The 18,756-nt window shown below is 39.4% G+C and overlaps 1 long non-coding RNA gene across 1 annotated transcript; it reads right to left on the reverse strand.

Moving 5' to 3' along the window:
- Window positions 1–8,772: 8,772 nt before the first annotated feature.
- LOC309583511 lies at window positions 8,773–18,319 on the reverse strand. The gene is made up of 2 exons (XR_014227162.1): window positions 18,179–18,319; window positions 8,773–9,525 (listed from the first exon to the last, which is right to left on the reverse strand). It is a non-coding gene; the product is annotated as an uncharacterized lncRNA (long non-coding RNA).
- Window positions 18,320–18,756: the final 437 nt, after the last annotated feature.

Here is an 18,756-nt window from a genome sequence, read left to right on the forward strand (position 1 = left end):
AGACATAAATTACAAAGCACTGTCTTAAAGGAAGACTTTTATGTAGGCAGAGTACAGTAGTAACAAGTATTACATTTTTTTACAATAAAACTTAACATTGAAACTAATCACTGCTTTTATTTGCATAGTGCTTCTTGCAGTTTTCAGAAACCTCCTCTCCCTAAAATAGTAATTAATGAAGTGCTGACTTGGAAAACCCAGATAGAGTGGGTTTCAGATGCATGGGTCAAGAGATTCAGCCTGGGATTCTGAAAGTAGCTGAAGTGTAAAACTCACAGAAGATATTCAGCTTATCTTGAGAAAAGAAAGGAAAGGAAAAACTGTATATCATTTCTGTTTTCTGTATAAATAAAGACTACTATTTTAAGATTGTATGGATTATTTCAGGAGGTTCTACATCATCATCGATTGGCTGGATGTGGCTTTGAGTGGGTGTGGTAACTATTCACAGCAAAAAAGGTCAGGAAATTCATTCCCATGGGATGAGCTTTTCTGAACCTGGAAATGAGCAGAGACTTGGAAATGACTTTTGACCATTTGGATGAATGATGCCAAAGCTGCCTTCAGCACACTGTAATTCTGTAATGTATGCACCACTGCCTGTGTTTTGAGACCAAAAGCTGTTAAATACAGTCATTGGGCCTGAGAAACCCCTTGGAATGGGACGTTCAGTTGAACAAAATTCAAGAGATATTCCCACACATCTTGTCACCTTAAGGATCTACTTACAGAGGGCTTATTAAATGTTAATCTGTTGACTAATAGCTGTTAAAACCGTCTTACAGGCATGAGTAAAACATCTTACACGGGGTTCTAGGCAACTCAGAAGAAATTGTCTGAACTGTTAGTGTTCCAAAATATCAAGTACTTTAGAAAATTTTGACCACAAAGTCAAGTCTGTGGATATTTATCTGAGTTATGGATATTTAACCACTCAGTCACATTGTATTTTCTTCATTCTCCCTGCCTTACCCAGACTATAGGAAAGAAAACACTTCCAGAATGGGAATCAATACTCTTTCCATAGTGCCTCATAGGTGAACCTCAGAGCAGAGACAGAATGTAAGTCTTGTTCTGCATAGATATCAATTTCCTCATTGATGTCCAGCATTTTAATGATTTGGGTTTTTTTTATTCCCAACTATTAATGGTTTGATCTACCAAACTTTTTTATGGAAGGAGAGCATAGGATTTTCCCCATGTGTTAAATGAAGAGCTAAGGCATATACGTGAGTTCAGAGGAGTTCTTAATTTCTCAGCTGAAAAGCCTAAGATCAAATTTTTCATGTTCCTTTGCTTGTTGTATGATTCTGTGGGTTGACAACTTCAGAAAAGTTAAAATTCAATTGTAAGTACTTAGCATACCACGAAGCTGCCACTGTGTGCCTGAAACTGACACTGCAGAATAGTGAGACATGAACAGCTGCCCAAATGCGTGTTTATATCCATGGATTTCCCAGAATCATGCAGAAATTGTATGCTGTTACGAAGTGTAGAATTGCATTTTGATGGCAAGGATTATGCTGCCTTTGTCAAAAAATCATGCAATCCCTTCCTCTCACCGTACCTTACCCATTGCACACTGTCCAAATCCTGCTATTCGAGTAATATCTTTATTTACCAGTCAGTGTTGACTTGTTCCTTGAGTAGGTTTACTCAGTCCTACTGAATGAAACTGAAACAATGTAAGAAAACTCATGGTCACATGCATAAGCAACATGAACTTGTAAAGGGACCCAAATTCAAATTGCATTAACAAATTGAGGGATGATATCCCAGGCTTCTAACCACAAGATCATGTAACATAAATAATAATAAAAAATAGACAAGACCATTATGTTAAAAACTAATATATAAAACTGCGTCAAATGGAAGCATAATGGAACCACAATCTTTGCCTCTGTCACTGTCTTCTGCTGATTAACCAGACTAACCAGTAGCAATGCAAATCAGGAGGCTGTTATCTTCAGTAATCTGACCTTAGCAGTGGATGGAGGACAAACCTTGAACTGTATTTCACAATTAATTGCTTCACAATTGTTGCAGTTCATGAATCTTACATGGTTTTCCAAATCCAAGTGGAAATACAGTTCAAAAGCTTCTGGCTGTTCCCTCCCATGGCTCCTCACATTTCTGTCTCCCAAACATCTATACTATTCATAGTCATCCTTACAGACCTGAGTCCGATCCCTGTTCCATCCTTCTCTACTCTTTACTCCCTGATCCTATAGCCTCAAAGATGCAAGGATGATTGCAGTTAATAAAGAACCTAAGGAATATTGATTATCAGCCAAATTTGTAGAAATTGCAATTCTTTACGCTGAACACTTTGAAAAATTTGGACAAATCTTTGCATTTTACGTGACTCCTCCAAAGTATAGAAGTGCCTCATTTCCTTCACATCAGGATTTTTGGATTGAGCCAGTCTACTTTTGTCACTGTAATTTATGAATTTTAAAATTTTTTCATATAATTTGATTTGAGCAGTAGTTTTCTGCAAATGAGACATTGAGAAAAAAAAAATTTTCTTGGTAAATTACCTGTGTGATTTTAAAAATGGCATTTTCTTTAGCAAAGTATAAAGTTCAAAGAACAAATCAATGGGCTTTTGTTGGTTATTTTGGTTTTGGTTTGTTTTTTTTTTTTAATCTAGTTACTGCTTTTGAAATAGATTTTCATCATCTTACATTTCATATTGTCTTACCTCAGGAGTGCTCCCACTCAAAGTGGAAAAGGAAGACACTCTGTAAGAAACACTATCAAAACCTAATCCTTGATTCTTGTAGTCCAGCCTTCAAGACATAGCAACATACACTAGGCCCCTTTAGTCAACCACAATTTACAATATGTTTGTCTGCTATATAAATTTGACAATATAGTAAATTTTTTGAACAAAGAATTTCCAAATTCACTATATGTTACTGTAGATTTTTAAAAAAGTGCTTTCAAATTCGGCTCCATTACCTTGTAGAACATTCTGAAAAGTTCTTTCATTTTTGCTAAAATAACAATTCTCTTTTAACAACAACAACAAAATCTAGCATCTCATATATCAATTAGTGGAAAAGCCAATTTCCAGCTGGTATAAGCTGCAAACACTCATGAACTCCCAAAAAAACTACACAAATTTACACCACTGTGCTTAAGTACAGCCTTGTGGTTTAGAGCAGTAATGGTTAATAGAAAATACCTAAAGGTACTCAAAACCAAAATTTAGGGAAAAATTCCCTGGCAGAAATGACACTGTCACAGGATGGCATAGACCACTGGAATAACAACCATGCTATCAAAACATAGCCAAAGGAACATGGTTTGAAAAGAATTAGAATATCATTATCAATGACATGAAGAAAAAAAGATAAGAACAGCTTAACTACTGCCTGTCAGTGCATGCACCTAGTTCAGCACCCAGCTTCAATAGTATTCAGGCAGCTGCCTGTGTATATACCCAATATTACATGTTAATGTAAAAGTTATGACTGCCAAGATAGCCCTTTTTTTTCCTTGCTCATTCAGATGGAAACACCAGAGACTATGCTAAACTTTTTTGCATGGTGTGTATGTACTATCACTTCAAAATTGAATACCAGGATGTTCAGGGTTGCTACATGACTGACAGCTTCTCCGTGCTCTACAGCATAGTTGAAAAGGCAATACACCCAGCAGGACTCAGCATCTGGATGGGAATTCAATTTCTTATTAAAAAGACTCTGACCTTTCTCAATGTTAATCTCACCCATGTCTTCACTTCCCAGTAGCTCAGATTTCCCACTTCTAGAATGAATAAGAAGAGAGTTTGTCTGCTTGGATAGACCTGGAAAGGAATTTAATATCCACCTGTCACAAGGAAATCCTTGTTCAACAAATAGGGGAAAGGTACTCAAAATAATGGTCTGGATTCTAGCCCTTATTTTATGGAAAAACCTTGGAGTAACAATAAGCAACTGCTTTTAACATTTCCATCTCTGCTTTCCCTCACCCGTTTTGCATTGGTTGCTAGAGGGTGTATTGGGGTGACTGTCCCTTATTGTGATGTTGCTTCTGTTTCTTTCCTCATGCCCAGTGTAGAGTTCTTTAGTGGTAACATGGTTTAGAGCATCTCTTGCTGTAATTTGAAGAATTTTTAAATTATTTCATCTAACAGCAAAATAATTGTTTTCTTTAATGCACTGAATCCTTCAGACTGTAAACACACAAATCATGAAAGGAATGATAAAGGAAGCACAGTGCAAAATTGAAATAGATGTCAACTTGAAAGGTCCTATGGCTCAAGAGGAATTACAGTCTGTCATTCAAAAAGTCGAATACACAGTGTTTAAATACTAGAAAATATTTATGAGACAAACAGCAGTATTCAGAGTTCAGATAAAGAGGCTGTTCTAAGACATGACAAAAAATGGCATCTGTTGAAATACTTCTAGCTGGAGAAATCCGAGATAGCATTCTTTCTTTCTCAGGTATGGCAGTCTCTATAGCTTCCCTCAGTAGATGGATTAAAATGATGACAGATTGCCAAAGTAAATGAAGGATCACATTTAGATACGTAATTACTTGGGTTTGGGCCATTAAAAAATTTGAAAAAAAAAGGAAGCTAAACACAGATTCAAATCTCTACACTGGTAATATTAAATTGTTCTTTGACATTCAAACAACTGTCAAAAACTCAAAGTAGCAGTGCTTTTCCATCAGCACAGACCACAGTTGGGGAGACATGATGACACTTTCCCTTAGTTTTGGCAAATACCTTTTGTACCGTACAGCTTTTGGCTATAGCAGGTGCATAAAGTTGTCTTCTTCAAGAAACCCTGTCCAGTGTGTATGCATGCAGGTTTTCCAGACCTTCTGAAAAATGAAATAGGTAAGTCCTGCTGCAATGTTGAAGACTTGGCATAATACCTTTACCCTACTGAAATTCCATAAATTTCAGTACGGCTTGGATTTCACCTCTGGATGAGAGAATAACCACTCAATATTTGGTCCTAACCATTCCCTCAAGTCAAACAGGACATAATGTATTTCTGCAGTACTCCTCAAAGCCACTGTTTTCGTTTCAATGTGGTGGCAGATGCCAGCCATACTGGAAACATTTCAAACTGACTCTGAGTGAGACATTAACTTGCTGCCCAGAGAATAAGCTTTCCTCTGCTGTTTGCTGAGTGCTTTAGGGAATGTTTCAGATATGTTTTGCAGAACAAACCCTTTTGTTTTGTTAATAGGGCTCATGTACATATTTCCAGTGGGAAAACATCTGTTTTATAAATCTGTCCTCCTAGATATAGCTGGATTCAAACTACAGACTCTGGAACCACATCCAAATAGTCCCAAAGTTCAGCAGAATTTGGATCAGGAGGCTGGACTGAAGTAATTGCAGAAAAATAGGCCAGGTTTGGGATTTAAGCTCCATACATTTCCAGGGACACTGAGATTTTGTCTTAGAACCAGCTATACTTCTCAGTTCTGAGCACATTCATTTCATGTTCCTTTGGGCAAGCAGGCTGCACCTATGCACAGTGACATAATACACATACATTTCAGTCAAAGGAACTGCTCTCATGAAAAAATGAGCTGAGGTTAAAACTTACTTTCTAATTCCATTTCATTCATCTACCAGAGAAGTTTTCAAACTTCTGCCTCAGTGCAAACCTTAGTCAGACAATGCAACAAGATCCATAACAAAATCAAGGTTTTTTCTAAATTATTTTATAACAGAGTGTGTTAGCTGGCATCTGAAGATTTTCAGCTTTGACATATTGTCAATTTTTTCTTTTTTTTAATACTGGGCTCATTTTTAAACATAATAATAACTGGGGAAGAAATTATCTTAGTTTTTTGAAAATATTTAATTTTCGTTCTGCTCCTTAATGAACGGTCATCTGACAAAAATAGACAAAAAAGAATTCAATGAAACCTTGAAAATTTAGACCAAAGAACCTCTGTGAACTTTTAAGGTGAGGGATTAAAGTCTTCTGAAACATCTGCTGCTCAATAGTCTTTATCAAGTCAGAAGTTTCAAATGTAGAATCTACTCTTCATGAACATATAACAGATGTTGTTGTTCCTTGTCTTGTAGCCAGTATATGAGTATGTAAGAGAAGGTAGCAAAAAGCTGAAGCTACTCATGAATCCTCCTAGATACAATATCCAGATCTATGCCAGTGAAGGAGCCACACTGAAAATCACAGCTTTGGGTACCTAAACAACTCAAAAAACACACTCAGCAAATGGACTGTCCAAGGAAAACAAAGCAGCCTAAAACACTACTCTGAGATAAAAAACAGCCATAGCAAATTACAGTCTACACTCACTGAGCTCCCTAATCAATAGTCTTAAGAATTAAATATTTCTTTAAATCCTTATTAGGAGAGACACTAATTACCAATAATTAAAATAAAGCAAATTACAACATCAGCTATTCAGTATCTAAATGTAACACCTGGCATGAGAGAAACCACTAAGAGGGAAGTTTGAAGACTGCTGAAGCTGATGAAGCCATGGCTGCACAGATCTGTTTCCAACTGAAGCAGTCTCTGTACTACTCTCTCCTGGTGATGCCCTTTCACTTCTTTCTGATGCCAGCACAGCTATGTAACTGCATGTTGATCTGGAGAGAGAAAATTCTGCTCAGAAATATTTTTTTTTTGCCACATCATTCTTTACTCACAGGGAGCGAGAGCTTAGGGAGATGCTAGCAAGGAGCAGGCACTGCCTAAAAGGGCATAAAACATGAAATGGCAGCTAAGGGCTATTTCTGCAGCTACAGTGAGCTTTGGGCTGGGCCTGATCTCCAAAGAAAAAGGATTTGCCACACATCTACCATCTCCCATCTTAAAGGAGAGAGCCCAGTCTAATTCCATTTTTACCTCTGCCAGCAATAAGTGATGCTGGCAATGACCAATATTTTCTATGGCTTTTCCTCCCCAAATGTAATTGCAACTTATATTATTTTCTGGATGACACAAAAGCCTAGAAGTGGTGCACATACTCAGGAAAACTCATATGCCATACATGAAAGTGCTGTGATTCTGTAAAGCTGGGAGAGAATGGCACTTTGTAGTTTGCACAAATGAACAGTGAGTACAAGAATAACAGCTCACCACTGAATGAATGTTTCATCATTTTCCTTGCTGGGAGTTATATGCTTGTGAGCAAAAACTCCTGCCATAAAAATGCTGCCATTGTAAGAGAACCACAGTATTCACAAAACCGTGCCTGATGCAGAACACAGTTTTCTCTGAGAAGGGTGGGATTCAAATGCCTTGGAGGCAGGCTAGGGGACTACATGGCATGTTGTTCTATGAGAACTACTTTGCTCTGACAAGGAGATTAAAGGAATCTAGGTTTCTTCCAACCTCCCGAGCAGGACTTTGCGCCTCAGACTGTGGCACAACGAGGCAAGTGTGCAGAGCAGGTGGTTCACCTCACTCGTCATGAGTCCAAGATTGATGGGAAGGGAGGCAGCTCTTGAGAGATCTCTTGCAGCCTGGCAGGAGTTCAGTCCATTCCAGTCCTTCATGCAAAGCTCTAGCAGGATCTAAGCACTTCAAAAAGTCTCTCCCCTTGGCGAAAAAAGCATCTCTCTCCCCCAAAAAAACATAAATTCTTTTTCCGTGTGGACTTTGACCTGTAACTCAAGAGGCTCTGATAGTTATAACCAGGAGTGAAAGCCCAATATTACTTCTAGTGGAGTTATTCTGAGCCAGGACTACTGGCATATGCTCTAGAAGAAAGCACAAAGTAAGCACAGTTTTAAAACATCAGCAGTCAGGTAGATTTGTGGATTTTTCACCTAGAAAAAAATTAACATAATGTATTTCTCTTCCCTTGTCATTATGTGGGGCACTGACATCCCAGAGAAACCAAGGGTCACTAAAAATTTTATGCACCATCCTCACAAGTCCTTAGAGACAAGACAGGGAAGACAGGGGTATTCTGAGTATTCCTCTTTGAATTGCTTTCAGACAGAGGTCTATAAGAATCAAACAGGATATTATTTATGTAATTTTTTTTTTTTTATCCCAATATTCAACTACCACCCCACTATTGAGAGAAGATCCAATGAATAAAATAGGAAAAGATGCATGGAAGAAATGAGGCCTCCCTCTGCCAAAATAAAAGTTAAATTGATGACCTGGGGTTCATAAGAACTAAAGCATTCAGACATTCTGAATCTTTTAGAGTCTTAAAAAGGGATCAGTGACCTACTCAGCAAAGTGTCTCTATAAAGAAATGGGGGCCTCTCTCAACATGATTAAAACTAATCAACATTTGTGTTGGCAACAAAGAAGCTGAGGATTTAATGGACACAGAAAAGAGACAACCTCCCAGCCTAAGGAACTATACCTCAGCTACACTTAACTGATAGCTGAGGAAAAAGTCTTGTCCTTGTAAGACTTGCCTAACACATCACACTCAAGAATTATTGTGGAAAAACACAGCAGTTTTTGATCCGTTCTTCAAACATAGAGTATGAAAAGACTTTTCTGTTGGTGACAAAATACTTCAACTCCATCAGCGCAGCATATTCTATCAGGACTCAAAGTAAAACACCCCGTCCTTTCCCTTTAAAGATTCTCAATTTAAGGCAAATTAGAAAATTATATAAGCTCTTGTGCCCCAAGTTAAAAAAGCAACATTTCCATACTATGCTGTTCACAATGTAAGGGCTCTCTTTACTTGTGAGGGAGGCTCTACCTCAAGTTGCAGGTCCCAAACTGATAACCAGATAGCTTGCTGAAAAAACAGTATGGCTCATACACAGTGAAAAAAAAGACGTCTCTTCTTTCATTATCTAGTTTTTATTTGAAAGGCATCAAAATTAATACGATCTTCCATAAATTAACACACCCTAAAACTTGCAGCTGTTGAAAGAAGCTGTTGTCCCATGGGGTTTGTAACTGAAAATTATGAAAATTCCCATCAATCACAGGGAAATCAGAAGTTCCCTAAACCTGATATTGAAAGTGGTAATCTTGATATTGTCAGTGCTTGTAGGGTGCTTGTTTCTCAGCCATGTCTACAAGTTATGTCTATATTAGGATGTAATGCAGGCCAACAGGAGATCACAGAAACAGCCAGTGCTGAGAACCAGCATACAGAGCATACACAGCATCCACATTTCAAGGAGTTTTATCTTGAATACTTGTTCTTCTTGTTGGCTGAACTCCCATTAGTGACGGAAGGAGGTTGTGGGTGTTCATGGAATATGTCTTTAGGTTTAGATTAATTTGAACTGAATCCAGGTGCGGAGCCAGAGACCTCTGTTCGTTGGAAAGTCCAGCACGTGATGTTCAGGGTACATCTGGAGATTGGCTTCTAGAGAATGCACTTCAGCCAAAAAAAATGCTCTAGTTCACACCCCTCAAAGATGAAGATGAATAATTTTGAATCGATGAGGAGGAAAAATAAAAAAGGAGAAGTATATCCTGGCTGTGTGGATAGAGAAGTTCACCTTCTCTGCTGTATTTCAGTCCATGCCAAGTGAAACCTGGAGGAACACAGTCCAGCTCAGATGGACAAACACCATGTCTGCAAGAGTAAAGGGAAGGACAGAACGACAGGTTTCACCAATTAACTCAAGTAAATCTGCTCTAATTTTATCACAAATTTTTCTCAAAAGCTAAAAATAATTTATTTTTCTATATAACCATTTGTGTTTGCCTTCCCATTGATGGAGGTTGTACATGTTTTCTGGGTGTTTGCTAGGAGCTGTGACAAACAAAGCAAACCACCCTATTTCATCAAGAGTAGGAATAACTTAGTGAACATAAAAGAATCACACAGAAAAATCCAGCTGATGCTAAATATTTGGGCCCAACAAAAAGTTTGCAAAAACTTTGCAAAAACTAAGTCAAGACTTTCAGAAACCAGGCATATTCTGCCTTTCTTCTTCTGTAACACTGGAAGATGTACAATTAATGATGAATGAAGGGCCTATGACTTGATTATGAATCACCTCCTGTCTGACTTAGTCTCCTGAATCATTTTTATTGTAAACTAAACTCTTTGTGGATTATTGTCATTCATGAATTGCCTGGTAATACCAGTTTTGTGGCTGATGTCAGCCACTGATCTGACAAATTAGGGAAGATAGACTCTTTTTTCTTCCCAGATCATGGATATCTGCAGAAATTATGTTTGGACTGTTTTATAAAACCTGAGACTGGTAAAATATAACAAGACAGTCAAGCAACTCAAGAACAATTGCAAAAGAAGGTACAGAGACAACTTTAAGCTTCTCATCAGTGTCAGGAAAATTGAACTATGTGGCCCCAAAAGAGGACAAAACTCACTTCTGGGACACCATCAAATCTTGTACTTGGCGGGGAAAAGGGAAGGCTGTGGCAGGTGTAGTGGGAAAGTACGGCTGTGAAGCTGGATTTGAACTCCATGGGTCTGAGGAAAAAAGGGAACGAACTAGAAGAGTTATAAAGAGATATGGAAACCTGTATTATATTTTGTGGGGGGATTTCATACTCTCCTTGTCCTGTAAGCCTGCAGGACTTCACCGAATCTGTTTGTCTGTGGTAGCTGGACATGACAGTGACATGGGATCATGATTATCTGACCAGTGCATGGTAATGGCCATATTCCACCCACGCCCAGCTCTCATCCTTTCCAGAGTAGGGTCATCTAAAATGCCATATTTTGTCTTTGGGAAAGATCCTGTCAAAAGAAAAGTAGTGCTTTTAAAGCTTCAGATAAAGTCAAAATGTTCCAACCCAAATGATTCAGAATGGCAGTTTCTTTCTTTTTAAACTTGAAATTATTTTTTTTGTCAGTTTTTACATTAAAACAAAAACAAACAAACTAGAAACCCAGAAAAGTAATATTTTCATTTGTAAGAGATTTTTAAAATATAATTTAATATGCCATGAAACCCCAAATTAATTGTTTTAAGAATTTTAAATTTTAAAAAATTATTTGATGCTTTTGGTTTTATCCTGTTATATTATTAAATAAACTAGAGAAACAAAACAAATTGAAAAACCTATCTACCACTGAGTCTTCTTGATTCCTCTGATCAATTCATTATGCTTTTTGTAGAATCACAGAAACATTTAGATTAGAAAAGGCCTTTGATATCGAGTACAACCATTAACCCACCACTGCCAAGTGCACCACTAAAACATGCACTTGAGTGCCACATCTATGCATCTTTTAAAGTACCTCCAGGGCTGAGGACTCAACCACTACCTTGGGCAGACTAGTCCAGTGCTTGACAACCCTGCTGGTGAAGAAATTTTTCCTAAGATTCAACCTAAACCTCCCCCAACTTGTGGCCATTTCCTCTTGTCCTGTCACTTTGTCACTTGGCAGAAGAGACTGGCCCCCACCTGGCTATACTCTCCTTTCAGGCAGCCGTAGAGAGGGACAAGGTCCCCCCTGAGCCTTCTTTTCTCCAGGATAAACACCCCCAGCTCCCTCAGCTGCTCCTCATCAGACTTGTGCTCCAGACTCTTCCCCAGCTTCATTGTCCTTCTCTGGACACACTCCAGCACGTCAATGTCCTTCTTGTAGCGAGGGACAAAAACTGGACCCAGGATTCAAGGTGCAGCCTCACCAGTGGCCAGGATAGTGGGGCAATCTCTGTCCTGGTCCTGCTGACCACTCTATTGCTGATACCTTTCTGATTTTTGCATCTTTTCAATAATTTAATAAAGAGCCTTTCAAGACATTACTCCACACAGGTCTTAACGATGACCAGAGTGCTTTTTCATTCTGGATATTCATTTCTTCTGCAGCATCTTATCCCAGTTAGGTTTGCAGATGGATTTCTAGGATGGGAACACAAGCCATGGCCATCTTCATGGTTCCGAAATTATTGAATTTTTAATACATCACAGAAATATATTCCAGTTTCTCTCTATTAAAATGCGGAAGTAATTTTTTCATTAATTTGTCCAGACTCTTGGTTCCACCTTCTGCCCAGAGATGTAATTAAAAAAACAGTTCTGCACTGTCCGTCAGATATACATTTGGCTGCAAGAACACAGATGCCCTTGGACTCTCATCTTTCCACAGCCACTGTCATGCATGTTGCTTTTGCTGTCACACCCCACAGTTTTACAGACAGGCAAAGCCTGGACTACGGTGGGAATGCTACATTTCATCTTCACTTAAGAATATGCAGAGCCCATAGAGGGAGTGTCAAAGTATCATTCCCTGCTGTGCAAGTGTGACAAACATATAGACAGCTTTCTCAACAAACTGAGAGAGTAAGAAAAGCATGTTCAAAATTCACATAAATTGCAGGGCTCTGTTGGCCACAGAACTTCATGAGAAGGCCTGCACTTGTAAACTGGAGCGGGCACAGAATTCCGTCTCTCTATTACACTACTAGCAAAAATTTCTATGATGAGAGCTACAAATGTTAGAAATACTAATGATGGGTAGGACTTCATACCAGTGAGCTATTTAATGAGTAAATTTCACATGGTAACAGTGAGGAGAGGGAGGGATAATCCAGTGCATAGGTTGTTCGGATGGGAGCTCACACCACTGGCCAAATCACGACTGCTCAAACCACTGGCAACTGCAGCACTGTCAGCTCAGCCTGTTCCAGCTGTAAGACTGCGTAACTCACCTTATAGTCCTTCATTAGGGCTTTAATGACTCATAAATCATGTGCCAGAATCCTAAAGCCTGCTTCTTCCTTCTCTCAACTAAGATTTCCTCTGTCACCTTTGACAAGATATTTCATTTTAGCCCTACCACAGATCCCCATCTACAAAAATGGTGAGCATAATCCTATTTTTTAAGTTCTGTGAAGCCGCATACCCAACACAGAGCGAAGCACTCAGAAGTCACCATGCTAACATCTGGACAAATCAGGCAGGAAAAGCAGCTAAGCACAAGGCAACTAAATGAGGTTGATACATGTTTTGTTGCACATTAAACTTTAATTGTTCACAAAGGCAGATGCATTATGAATAAAAAAAAAAAAATTGTGACAACCTTGTACGAATTTAAAAATTTTATATCATTTGTGACTTTACCTTAGAACAAATTCAGAGAGACAGAGAGGCAGGCACACACCTACATACAAACACATCCATACATTTACTTACACGTGCAAGTTCAGGTGCATGCGAAAAAATTTTTATTTGCAGGTGCAAACTTTTTCCAGCATTGAGGATTGCAACTCAGGAAATTTTGCACATTTCACAAGGGTGGAAAAAAGTTTTGATTTCATGGTAAATATTTCATGAAACAAAGACCAGATGTTTGTCTTAGCTCCTGTTTTTACTCTGCCTTACTTTCCCAGCTGGAGTTATTAATTATACCTTTTATTCTCCTACTGCAGCTCTTAACTCCAAAAGATTAAATGGCTTGATTAGCACTGTTTAGCTTTTCCTAGGTGGTTTATTGAATGTCACATTTAACATTCTGGCACCTCACAGATGAAACTAAATTCTTGCAGCCTTGAAGAAATATGACTAATTTTTTTTACCAGAGAGCAAGAGAAGGGCATTTGTTACATATTTATGAACACATCACATTGGACATTTCTATTTACTCTTTAACACAGTCTCACAAACACACAGCCTGTCCTAGGCGGTATATTATTTATAAATGTTGACACATAGTACTTTTGGAAATGCCTCTTGGAAATTTTTTCATAAAATAGCGCCTGGGAGGCTTACAGAGATTTGTAGAAACCTTGAGTCAACAAAGTATTCTAACATAATTTTTCTAACTTTTCTACCTGCTTGGAAGCCTATAGAAAAGGATGCAAGTACACAATCCTTTAGCAGAAATAGAACACTCAACTCTTCAGCCTGGTGCAGCTTATATGGCTGTACCTGTGCTCATGAGACAGAATTGATAATTCACCATGAGACACCTTTGATGCTGCTCCATCAGTGGCTGGTTAAGATAGTGCCAAGATTCGTTCTTTTAACTTGCCTAAGACCCAAATCCTAAAGCTCTCTATTCAACTGAACCTTGAGCCAGCCACCAGATGATGGCCATCCCAATGTTTGCATTGGACCAGCATCTAAAGCCAGAAGGCTGGGGTGGGTTTGCTGTGAAATAAAAAGCTGCCTTTTTATTTCACAGGCTGTGAGTTAAAGTGCTTGCAAACAGCTTTCTCTACTCTCCCTCCCACGCTCAAAGTCTAGGACTAACATGGGTAGCTGCCTAGCTAGCTTAAGGTGCTTTCAAAAAACCATCTTTTTGATCAATTAAACCCATGTTCTTCAACATCTTTTCAGATTCTAACTTAAGAACTTTTTAGAAAGGACTTTTTAGAAAATGTCATAACATTTAGCTTCATGTGTTTTCTACTTCCAAGAAAACACAATGATGATCGATCAGCTACTTGTTCTGAAGAGAGAATAGACTATGCAGACTCGGATTGTTAATAGCAGAAGACAGTAAGAAATAAAGGCTGAACACAGATTTCAGCCTATGGCAGGACACAGGTCCTACATAATCACTGAAAGCTGTTCCTGTGCAGATGGAGCCAATGTGAGCTCAGTTTGGCCAATTTTTATAATCATTTCTTTGAATTCTGAGGCACCTGATTCTAAAAAGCAGATCTTTTATTTCTTGCATTCATATATGTGCATTCACATCCACATATAAATGCCCACAGAAGAGGGGCTATATCTGCATCATAACAGAGCACAGGGGTGAGGGCACTGCATGGAATTTGCCGGCTGGAGGAGCTCAAACTACAAAGCTGGAAGCAGCCAGGTCACACTGAGTAAATTAGACAGAGACCCCCTTTCATTCTTTGCACCATATGCCAAGCATCCTGCACGCTGGGCATGGGGCAATAGCAGCACACCATGTTTATATACGTGTCAGGAGCTGTGGCCATTGCCACAAGTGCAGAAGCAATTAAGACTTAGAAAAATTTCTAAACCTGAAATGATTTTTGTTTGTCACACATTACCCCCTCACCCCACTCCCCTGCTGTGGTCTCTCACTCTGCTTGGTTTCCCATTCCATTTACTTCCAAAGTGACCCCCCAAGCCTGAACAAACAAAACCAGATGTGAGACTAAAATGCTATTTTGTGTCACTGCAGCAGCCCTTTGTTTTGCCTCGTTTGTTTAGCTCTAGTTTGTAAGAACTTTGGGGCAGAGGCTCTCAATCGCTCTTTGTTTACATCTCATCTGCAAAAGGGCCTCCTCCTTCTTCGTTGGCTCTTGTACTCTACCACAATAAAGATGACTATTAATAATATGACCTTCAGCTAGCTGGAACGTATTCAGCAATTTAAGGCATTGACATTGGAGAAACCCTTATGAATGCCTGAGATCATATAACCCTTCGATTTGTTTTCAGGCCTATCTCCAAACTGTGGTTAAGTAGCTATCATTTCTAACATTTGCATTCCTCTTACCCCATAGTGTGTGGGGGGGATGGTACTATCATAATTATACCACATTCTTCTGGGTTCCATAACGAGCTATTATTTTGCTAATGGAATATTCAAGCAGTCTGCAGTAATTTATCAAATAGTCCCAAGTCCCATTTTCTCTGTGTGAATCTTTTTGTTCACAGGTAAATTGATGTGTGGGGGGTTATCAAGGCTTTTTTGTAATTCAAATTAACCATTCCACCCCCCTCTCGGAAAAAAAGATCGTTAGACACAGAATGTTATTTTTTTTTCTAATGATGTTTAGAATTAGAATTGTGCAGGCTTCCTGTGAGTGGCAATTTCTGCATTTTAATTCATTCTTACAGTGTTTTTGCATTTTAACGCCTAATTTTGAAAATTTGCCTAAACTAAAGGGGAGCAAAATGTAATTCCATTTCTCCTTACAACTATTGTCTGCTCCACTGTCAGATTAAACTGCCAACAGTGTAGAGCGCCATTGAATTGGAGATGAGAGGAAAAAAACCACCACCCTCTCCATTTATTTTACTTTCAGTAAAAAGGAGGCCAAAACCCCAAATCTGGACGCGTTCTTAGACCACACTGAAAAAAAACCACACTCACTCACCCACCCCCACACACACACACTCCCTCACATCTCTTCCACTGTGTATTTCTCTATGCAAGAGGAAGAGGAAGGGGAGGGGTGTGCACACCTTCCCACTCCTGCATGCACGCATGCACACGTGTGTGCAGGGCAGCAGGGGGAACTGGTACCTAATAGGAGTATGTGCAAATGGTTTCTATGAATGACAAGACTTCTTGTCTTCTCAAAAACTGTCTCTGCCACAGTCCCTCACTTATCTCCTAACTACAGTTGGGAAATTAATGGCTGGCAATGTCAAGTGGAGAGTTTTGGCATAGAATGACAGAATGGCTGAGGTGAGAAGGGACCTCTGGAGACTGTCTAGTCCAAGCCCCTGCTTTGATCAAGATCACAGATGACACAAAACTAGGAGAAGTGGTCGATACAGCTGATGCTTGTTAGCATGAGCACATTGCTCAGGATGTTGTCTGGTTTTGAATATCCTCATGGATGAAGATGGCACAACCTTTCGGGGCAAATGTTTGAAAAACCTTGCTGTTTAAAAAAAAAAGTGGTTTTTATGTTTAAATGGGAATTTCTGTACTTCAGTTTGTGCCAGTTGCCCCTCTTCCTGCCACTGTGCATCACTATGAAAATTCATCCCAGTCAGGTATTTAAACACAAAGATCTCTCAGAGCCTTCCCACCTCTGGGCTGAATAGCCCCAGCTGTCTCAGCCTCTCCTCCTATGTCAGCTGCTCCAAACCCTTATTATCATTTTTGTGGCATTTTGCTGGACCCTCTACAGTGTGCCCATTTGCACTGGGGAGCCCAGATCTGGACCCAGCAGTCCAGTCACATCTCATTAGGGCAAGGGAAAGGGTCACCTCACTTCATGTGCTGACATTGCTCTTCCCAATGCATTCCAGGACAATGTTGGCGTTCTTTGCTGCAGGAGCATATTGCCAGCTGATGCCAGTGCCTTCCAAGACCCCCGAGGCCTTTTTTGCCAGGCTATTTTACAATAGTTTGGCCCCAGCCTGGCCTGGTGCATGGGCAGGACCTGACATTTCCCTTTCTTGAACTTCAGGAGGTTCCTGTCACTCATTTCTCTAGGCTGTTTATGTCCCTGTGGATGGCAGCACAACCATCAGCTGTATCAGCCACTTCTCCCATTTTTTGTCATTTGCAACCTTGCTGAAGGCATATTCTGTCTCATCATCCAAGTGACCAATGAAGATACAAAATACTAGCTGCAGGACCGATTTCTGGGATACAACATAGTGACTGGCCTCTTGCTGAACTGTTTGTGTCACTGATCACAAAACACTGAGCCCATCAATTCAACCAATTTTTACCCGACCTCAGAGTCCACATCCTTAATTTTCCTCACCTCATAGTCCATACTTCCTTAATTTTCTATGAAGGTGGAAGGGGAAGCAGTATTGAGTGCTACAGAGGAAATTAAAAGAAAAAAATCCTATGGAGAGGTTATTGCCTTCATCTGCCTCTATAAATGTTCTGTCCAACTCATCTTCTTAGATCGTGTTTTTACCACAAGTATGATAAGTGGTGTCACATGGCTTTTCTAGGGATCTGCCTCTATAAAGTACATTACAAGGAGAGTTCTTTGCTTTTTCAACCCAGAGGGTTAATTTTCCTTTGTATCGGAATGCCATATGCTGCCATGAGTTTGCATTCCACTAAATACAAGAAACTGTTTACTCCCTCTCTTACAGAAACAGCTCCCACTCATTTATCATGTGGTGGAAGCAGAACCAGCTAATAAGCAATTTCGAGATCAATCCATGGAACATGAAAACAGAAAATCTACTAACCATAAGGTTTTTAATCTCTGACTCATTATTTCGGGCCAATATTTTATCCTTTAGCCAAACATTCCTCCAGTGAAGGTTTATATTAAAACTGAGACGTTACTGGAGGAAGAGGGAGAGGTACAGATTTGTTTGTGTCTCACTGGTCTTTTCTAATGAGAACCATTCTGTCACAAAGAATTTCTGATTTTTCCCAGTAGTTTATCTTTCTGTAGCCTTAGTTCAGGTGGATACTGAGCCAGGTATCATCTGAATGTGCTGGTCTGGTATGATACATTTATTCAAAGCACTGATAATTTCTTAAGTGCTCTGCTTATTGAAATATGTAAAAATCAGAATAATGAAAGAACTTGAACTTCATCAGTTATCACCCAGTTAGTCTCTCCAGCCTTCAGTTCATGCCTCCAGAATAAACTGGTTTCTTCTCTTACCTGCTGGATAATCAGAGTACACAGGGTAGGATGAGCTCCTCACAGCTGTGCACAGTGTTGACTTCTGGTCTTCCATTCCAAGAACTCACATCAAATCCTGCAAACCTCAGATGTATGTCTGCCTACTGCAAAGCCCATTATGGGAGGGGCCTTACAGATGGGGTATTGTGACAGTAGAGCATGAAAACAAATGAGTCAGGTATTCATTTTATCCAAATGACACAAACAGTACTGGCAGAGACAGCTGGGGAGGTGGGCAGGAATTTGCAGCTGCGCAAGGAATTCCTACCAGAAGAAGTGTAGCCAACATGTAATGTGGAAATTTTAACCCTGAAGCAATGTTCTGCTATAAACAGCAAATCTCTTGCTACTCTCTGCATGCAGGCATTTTTTTCATTTCCATTTTAGAACATATGTCAGATCTTGCTCTATTGTGACACATTCACTTTGAACTGCATCATCCCCATTTATAAATACGTCATTTGAAGTGGCGAAATGCTGGGGGGTGCTCTATTGCCACATTCACTGGACATAAATACTCTGAAGCTGAGCGTCACTAGCCACATTACTAGTTGAAG

Source organism: Coloeus monedula (assembly GCF_965178545.1).
Source record: "Coloeus monedula genome assembly, chromosome: 1".
Lineage (NCBI taxonomy): Eukaryota > Metazoa > Chordata > Aves > Passeriformes > Corvidae > Coloeus > Coloeus monedula.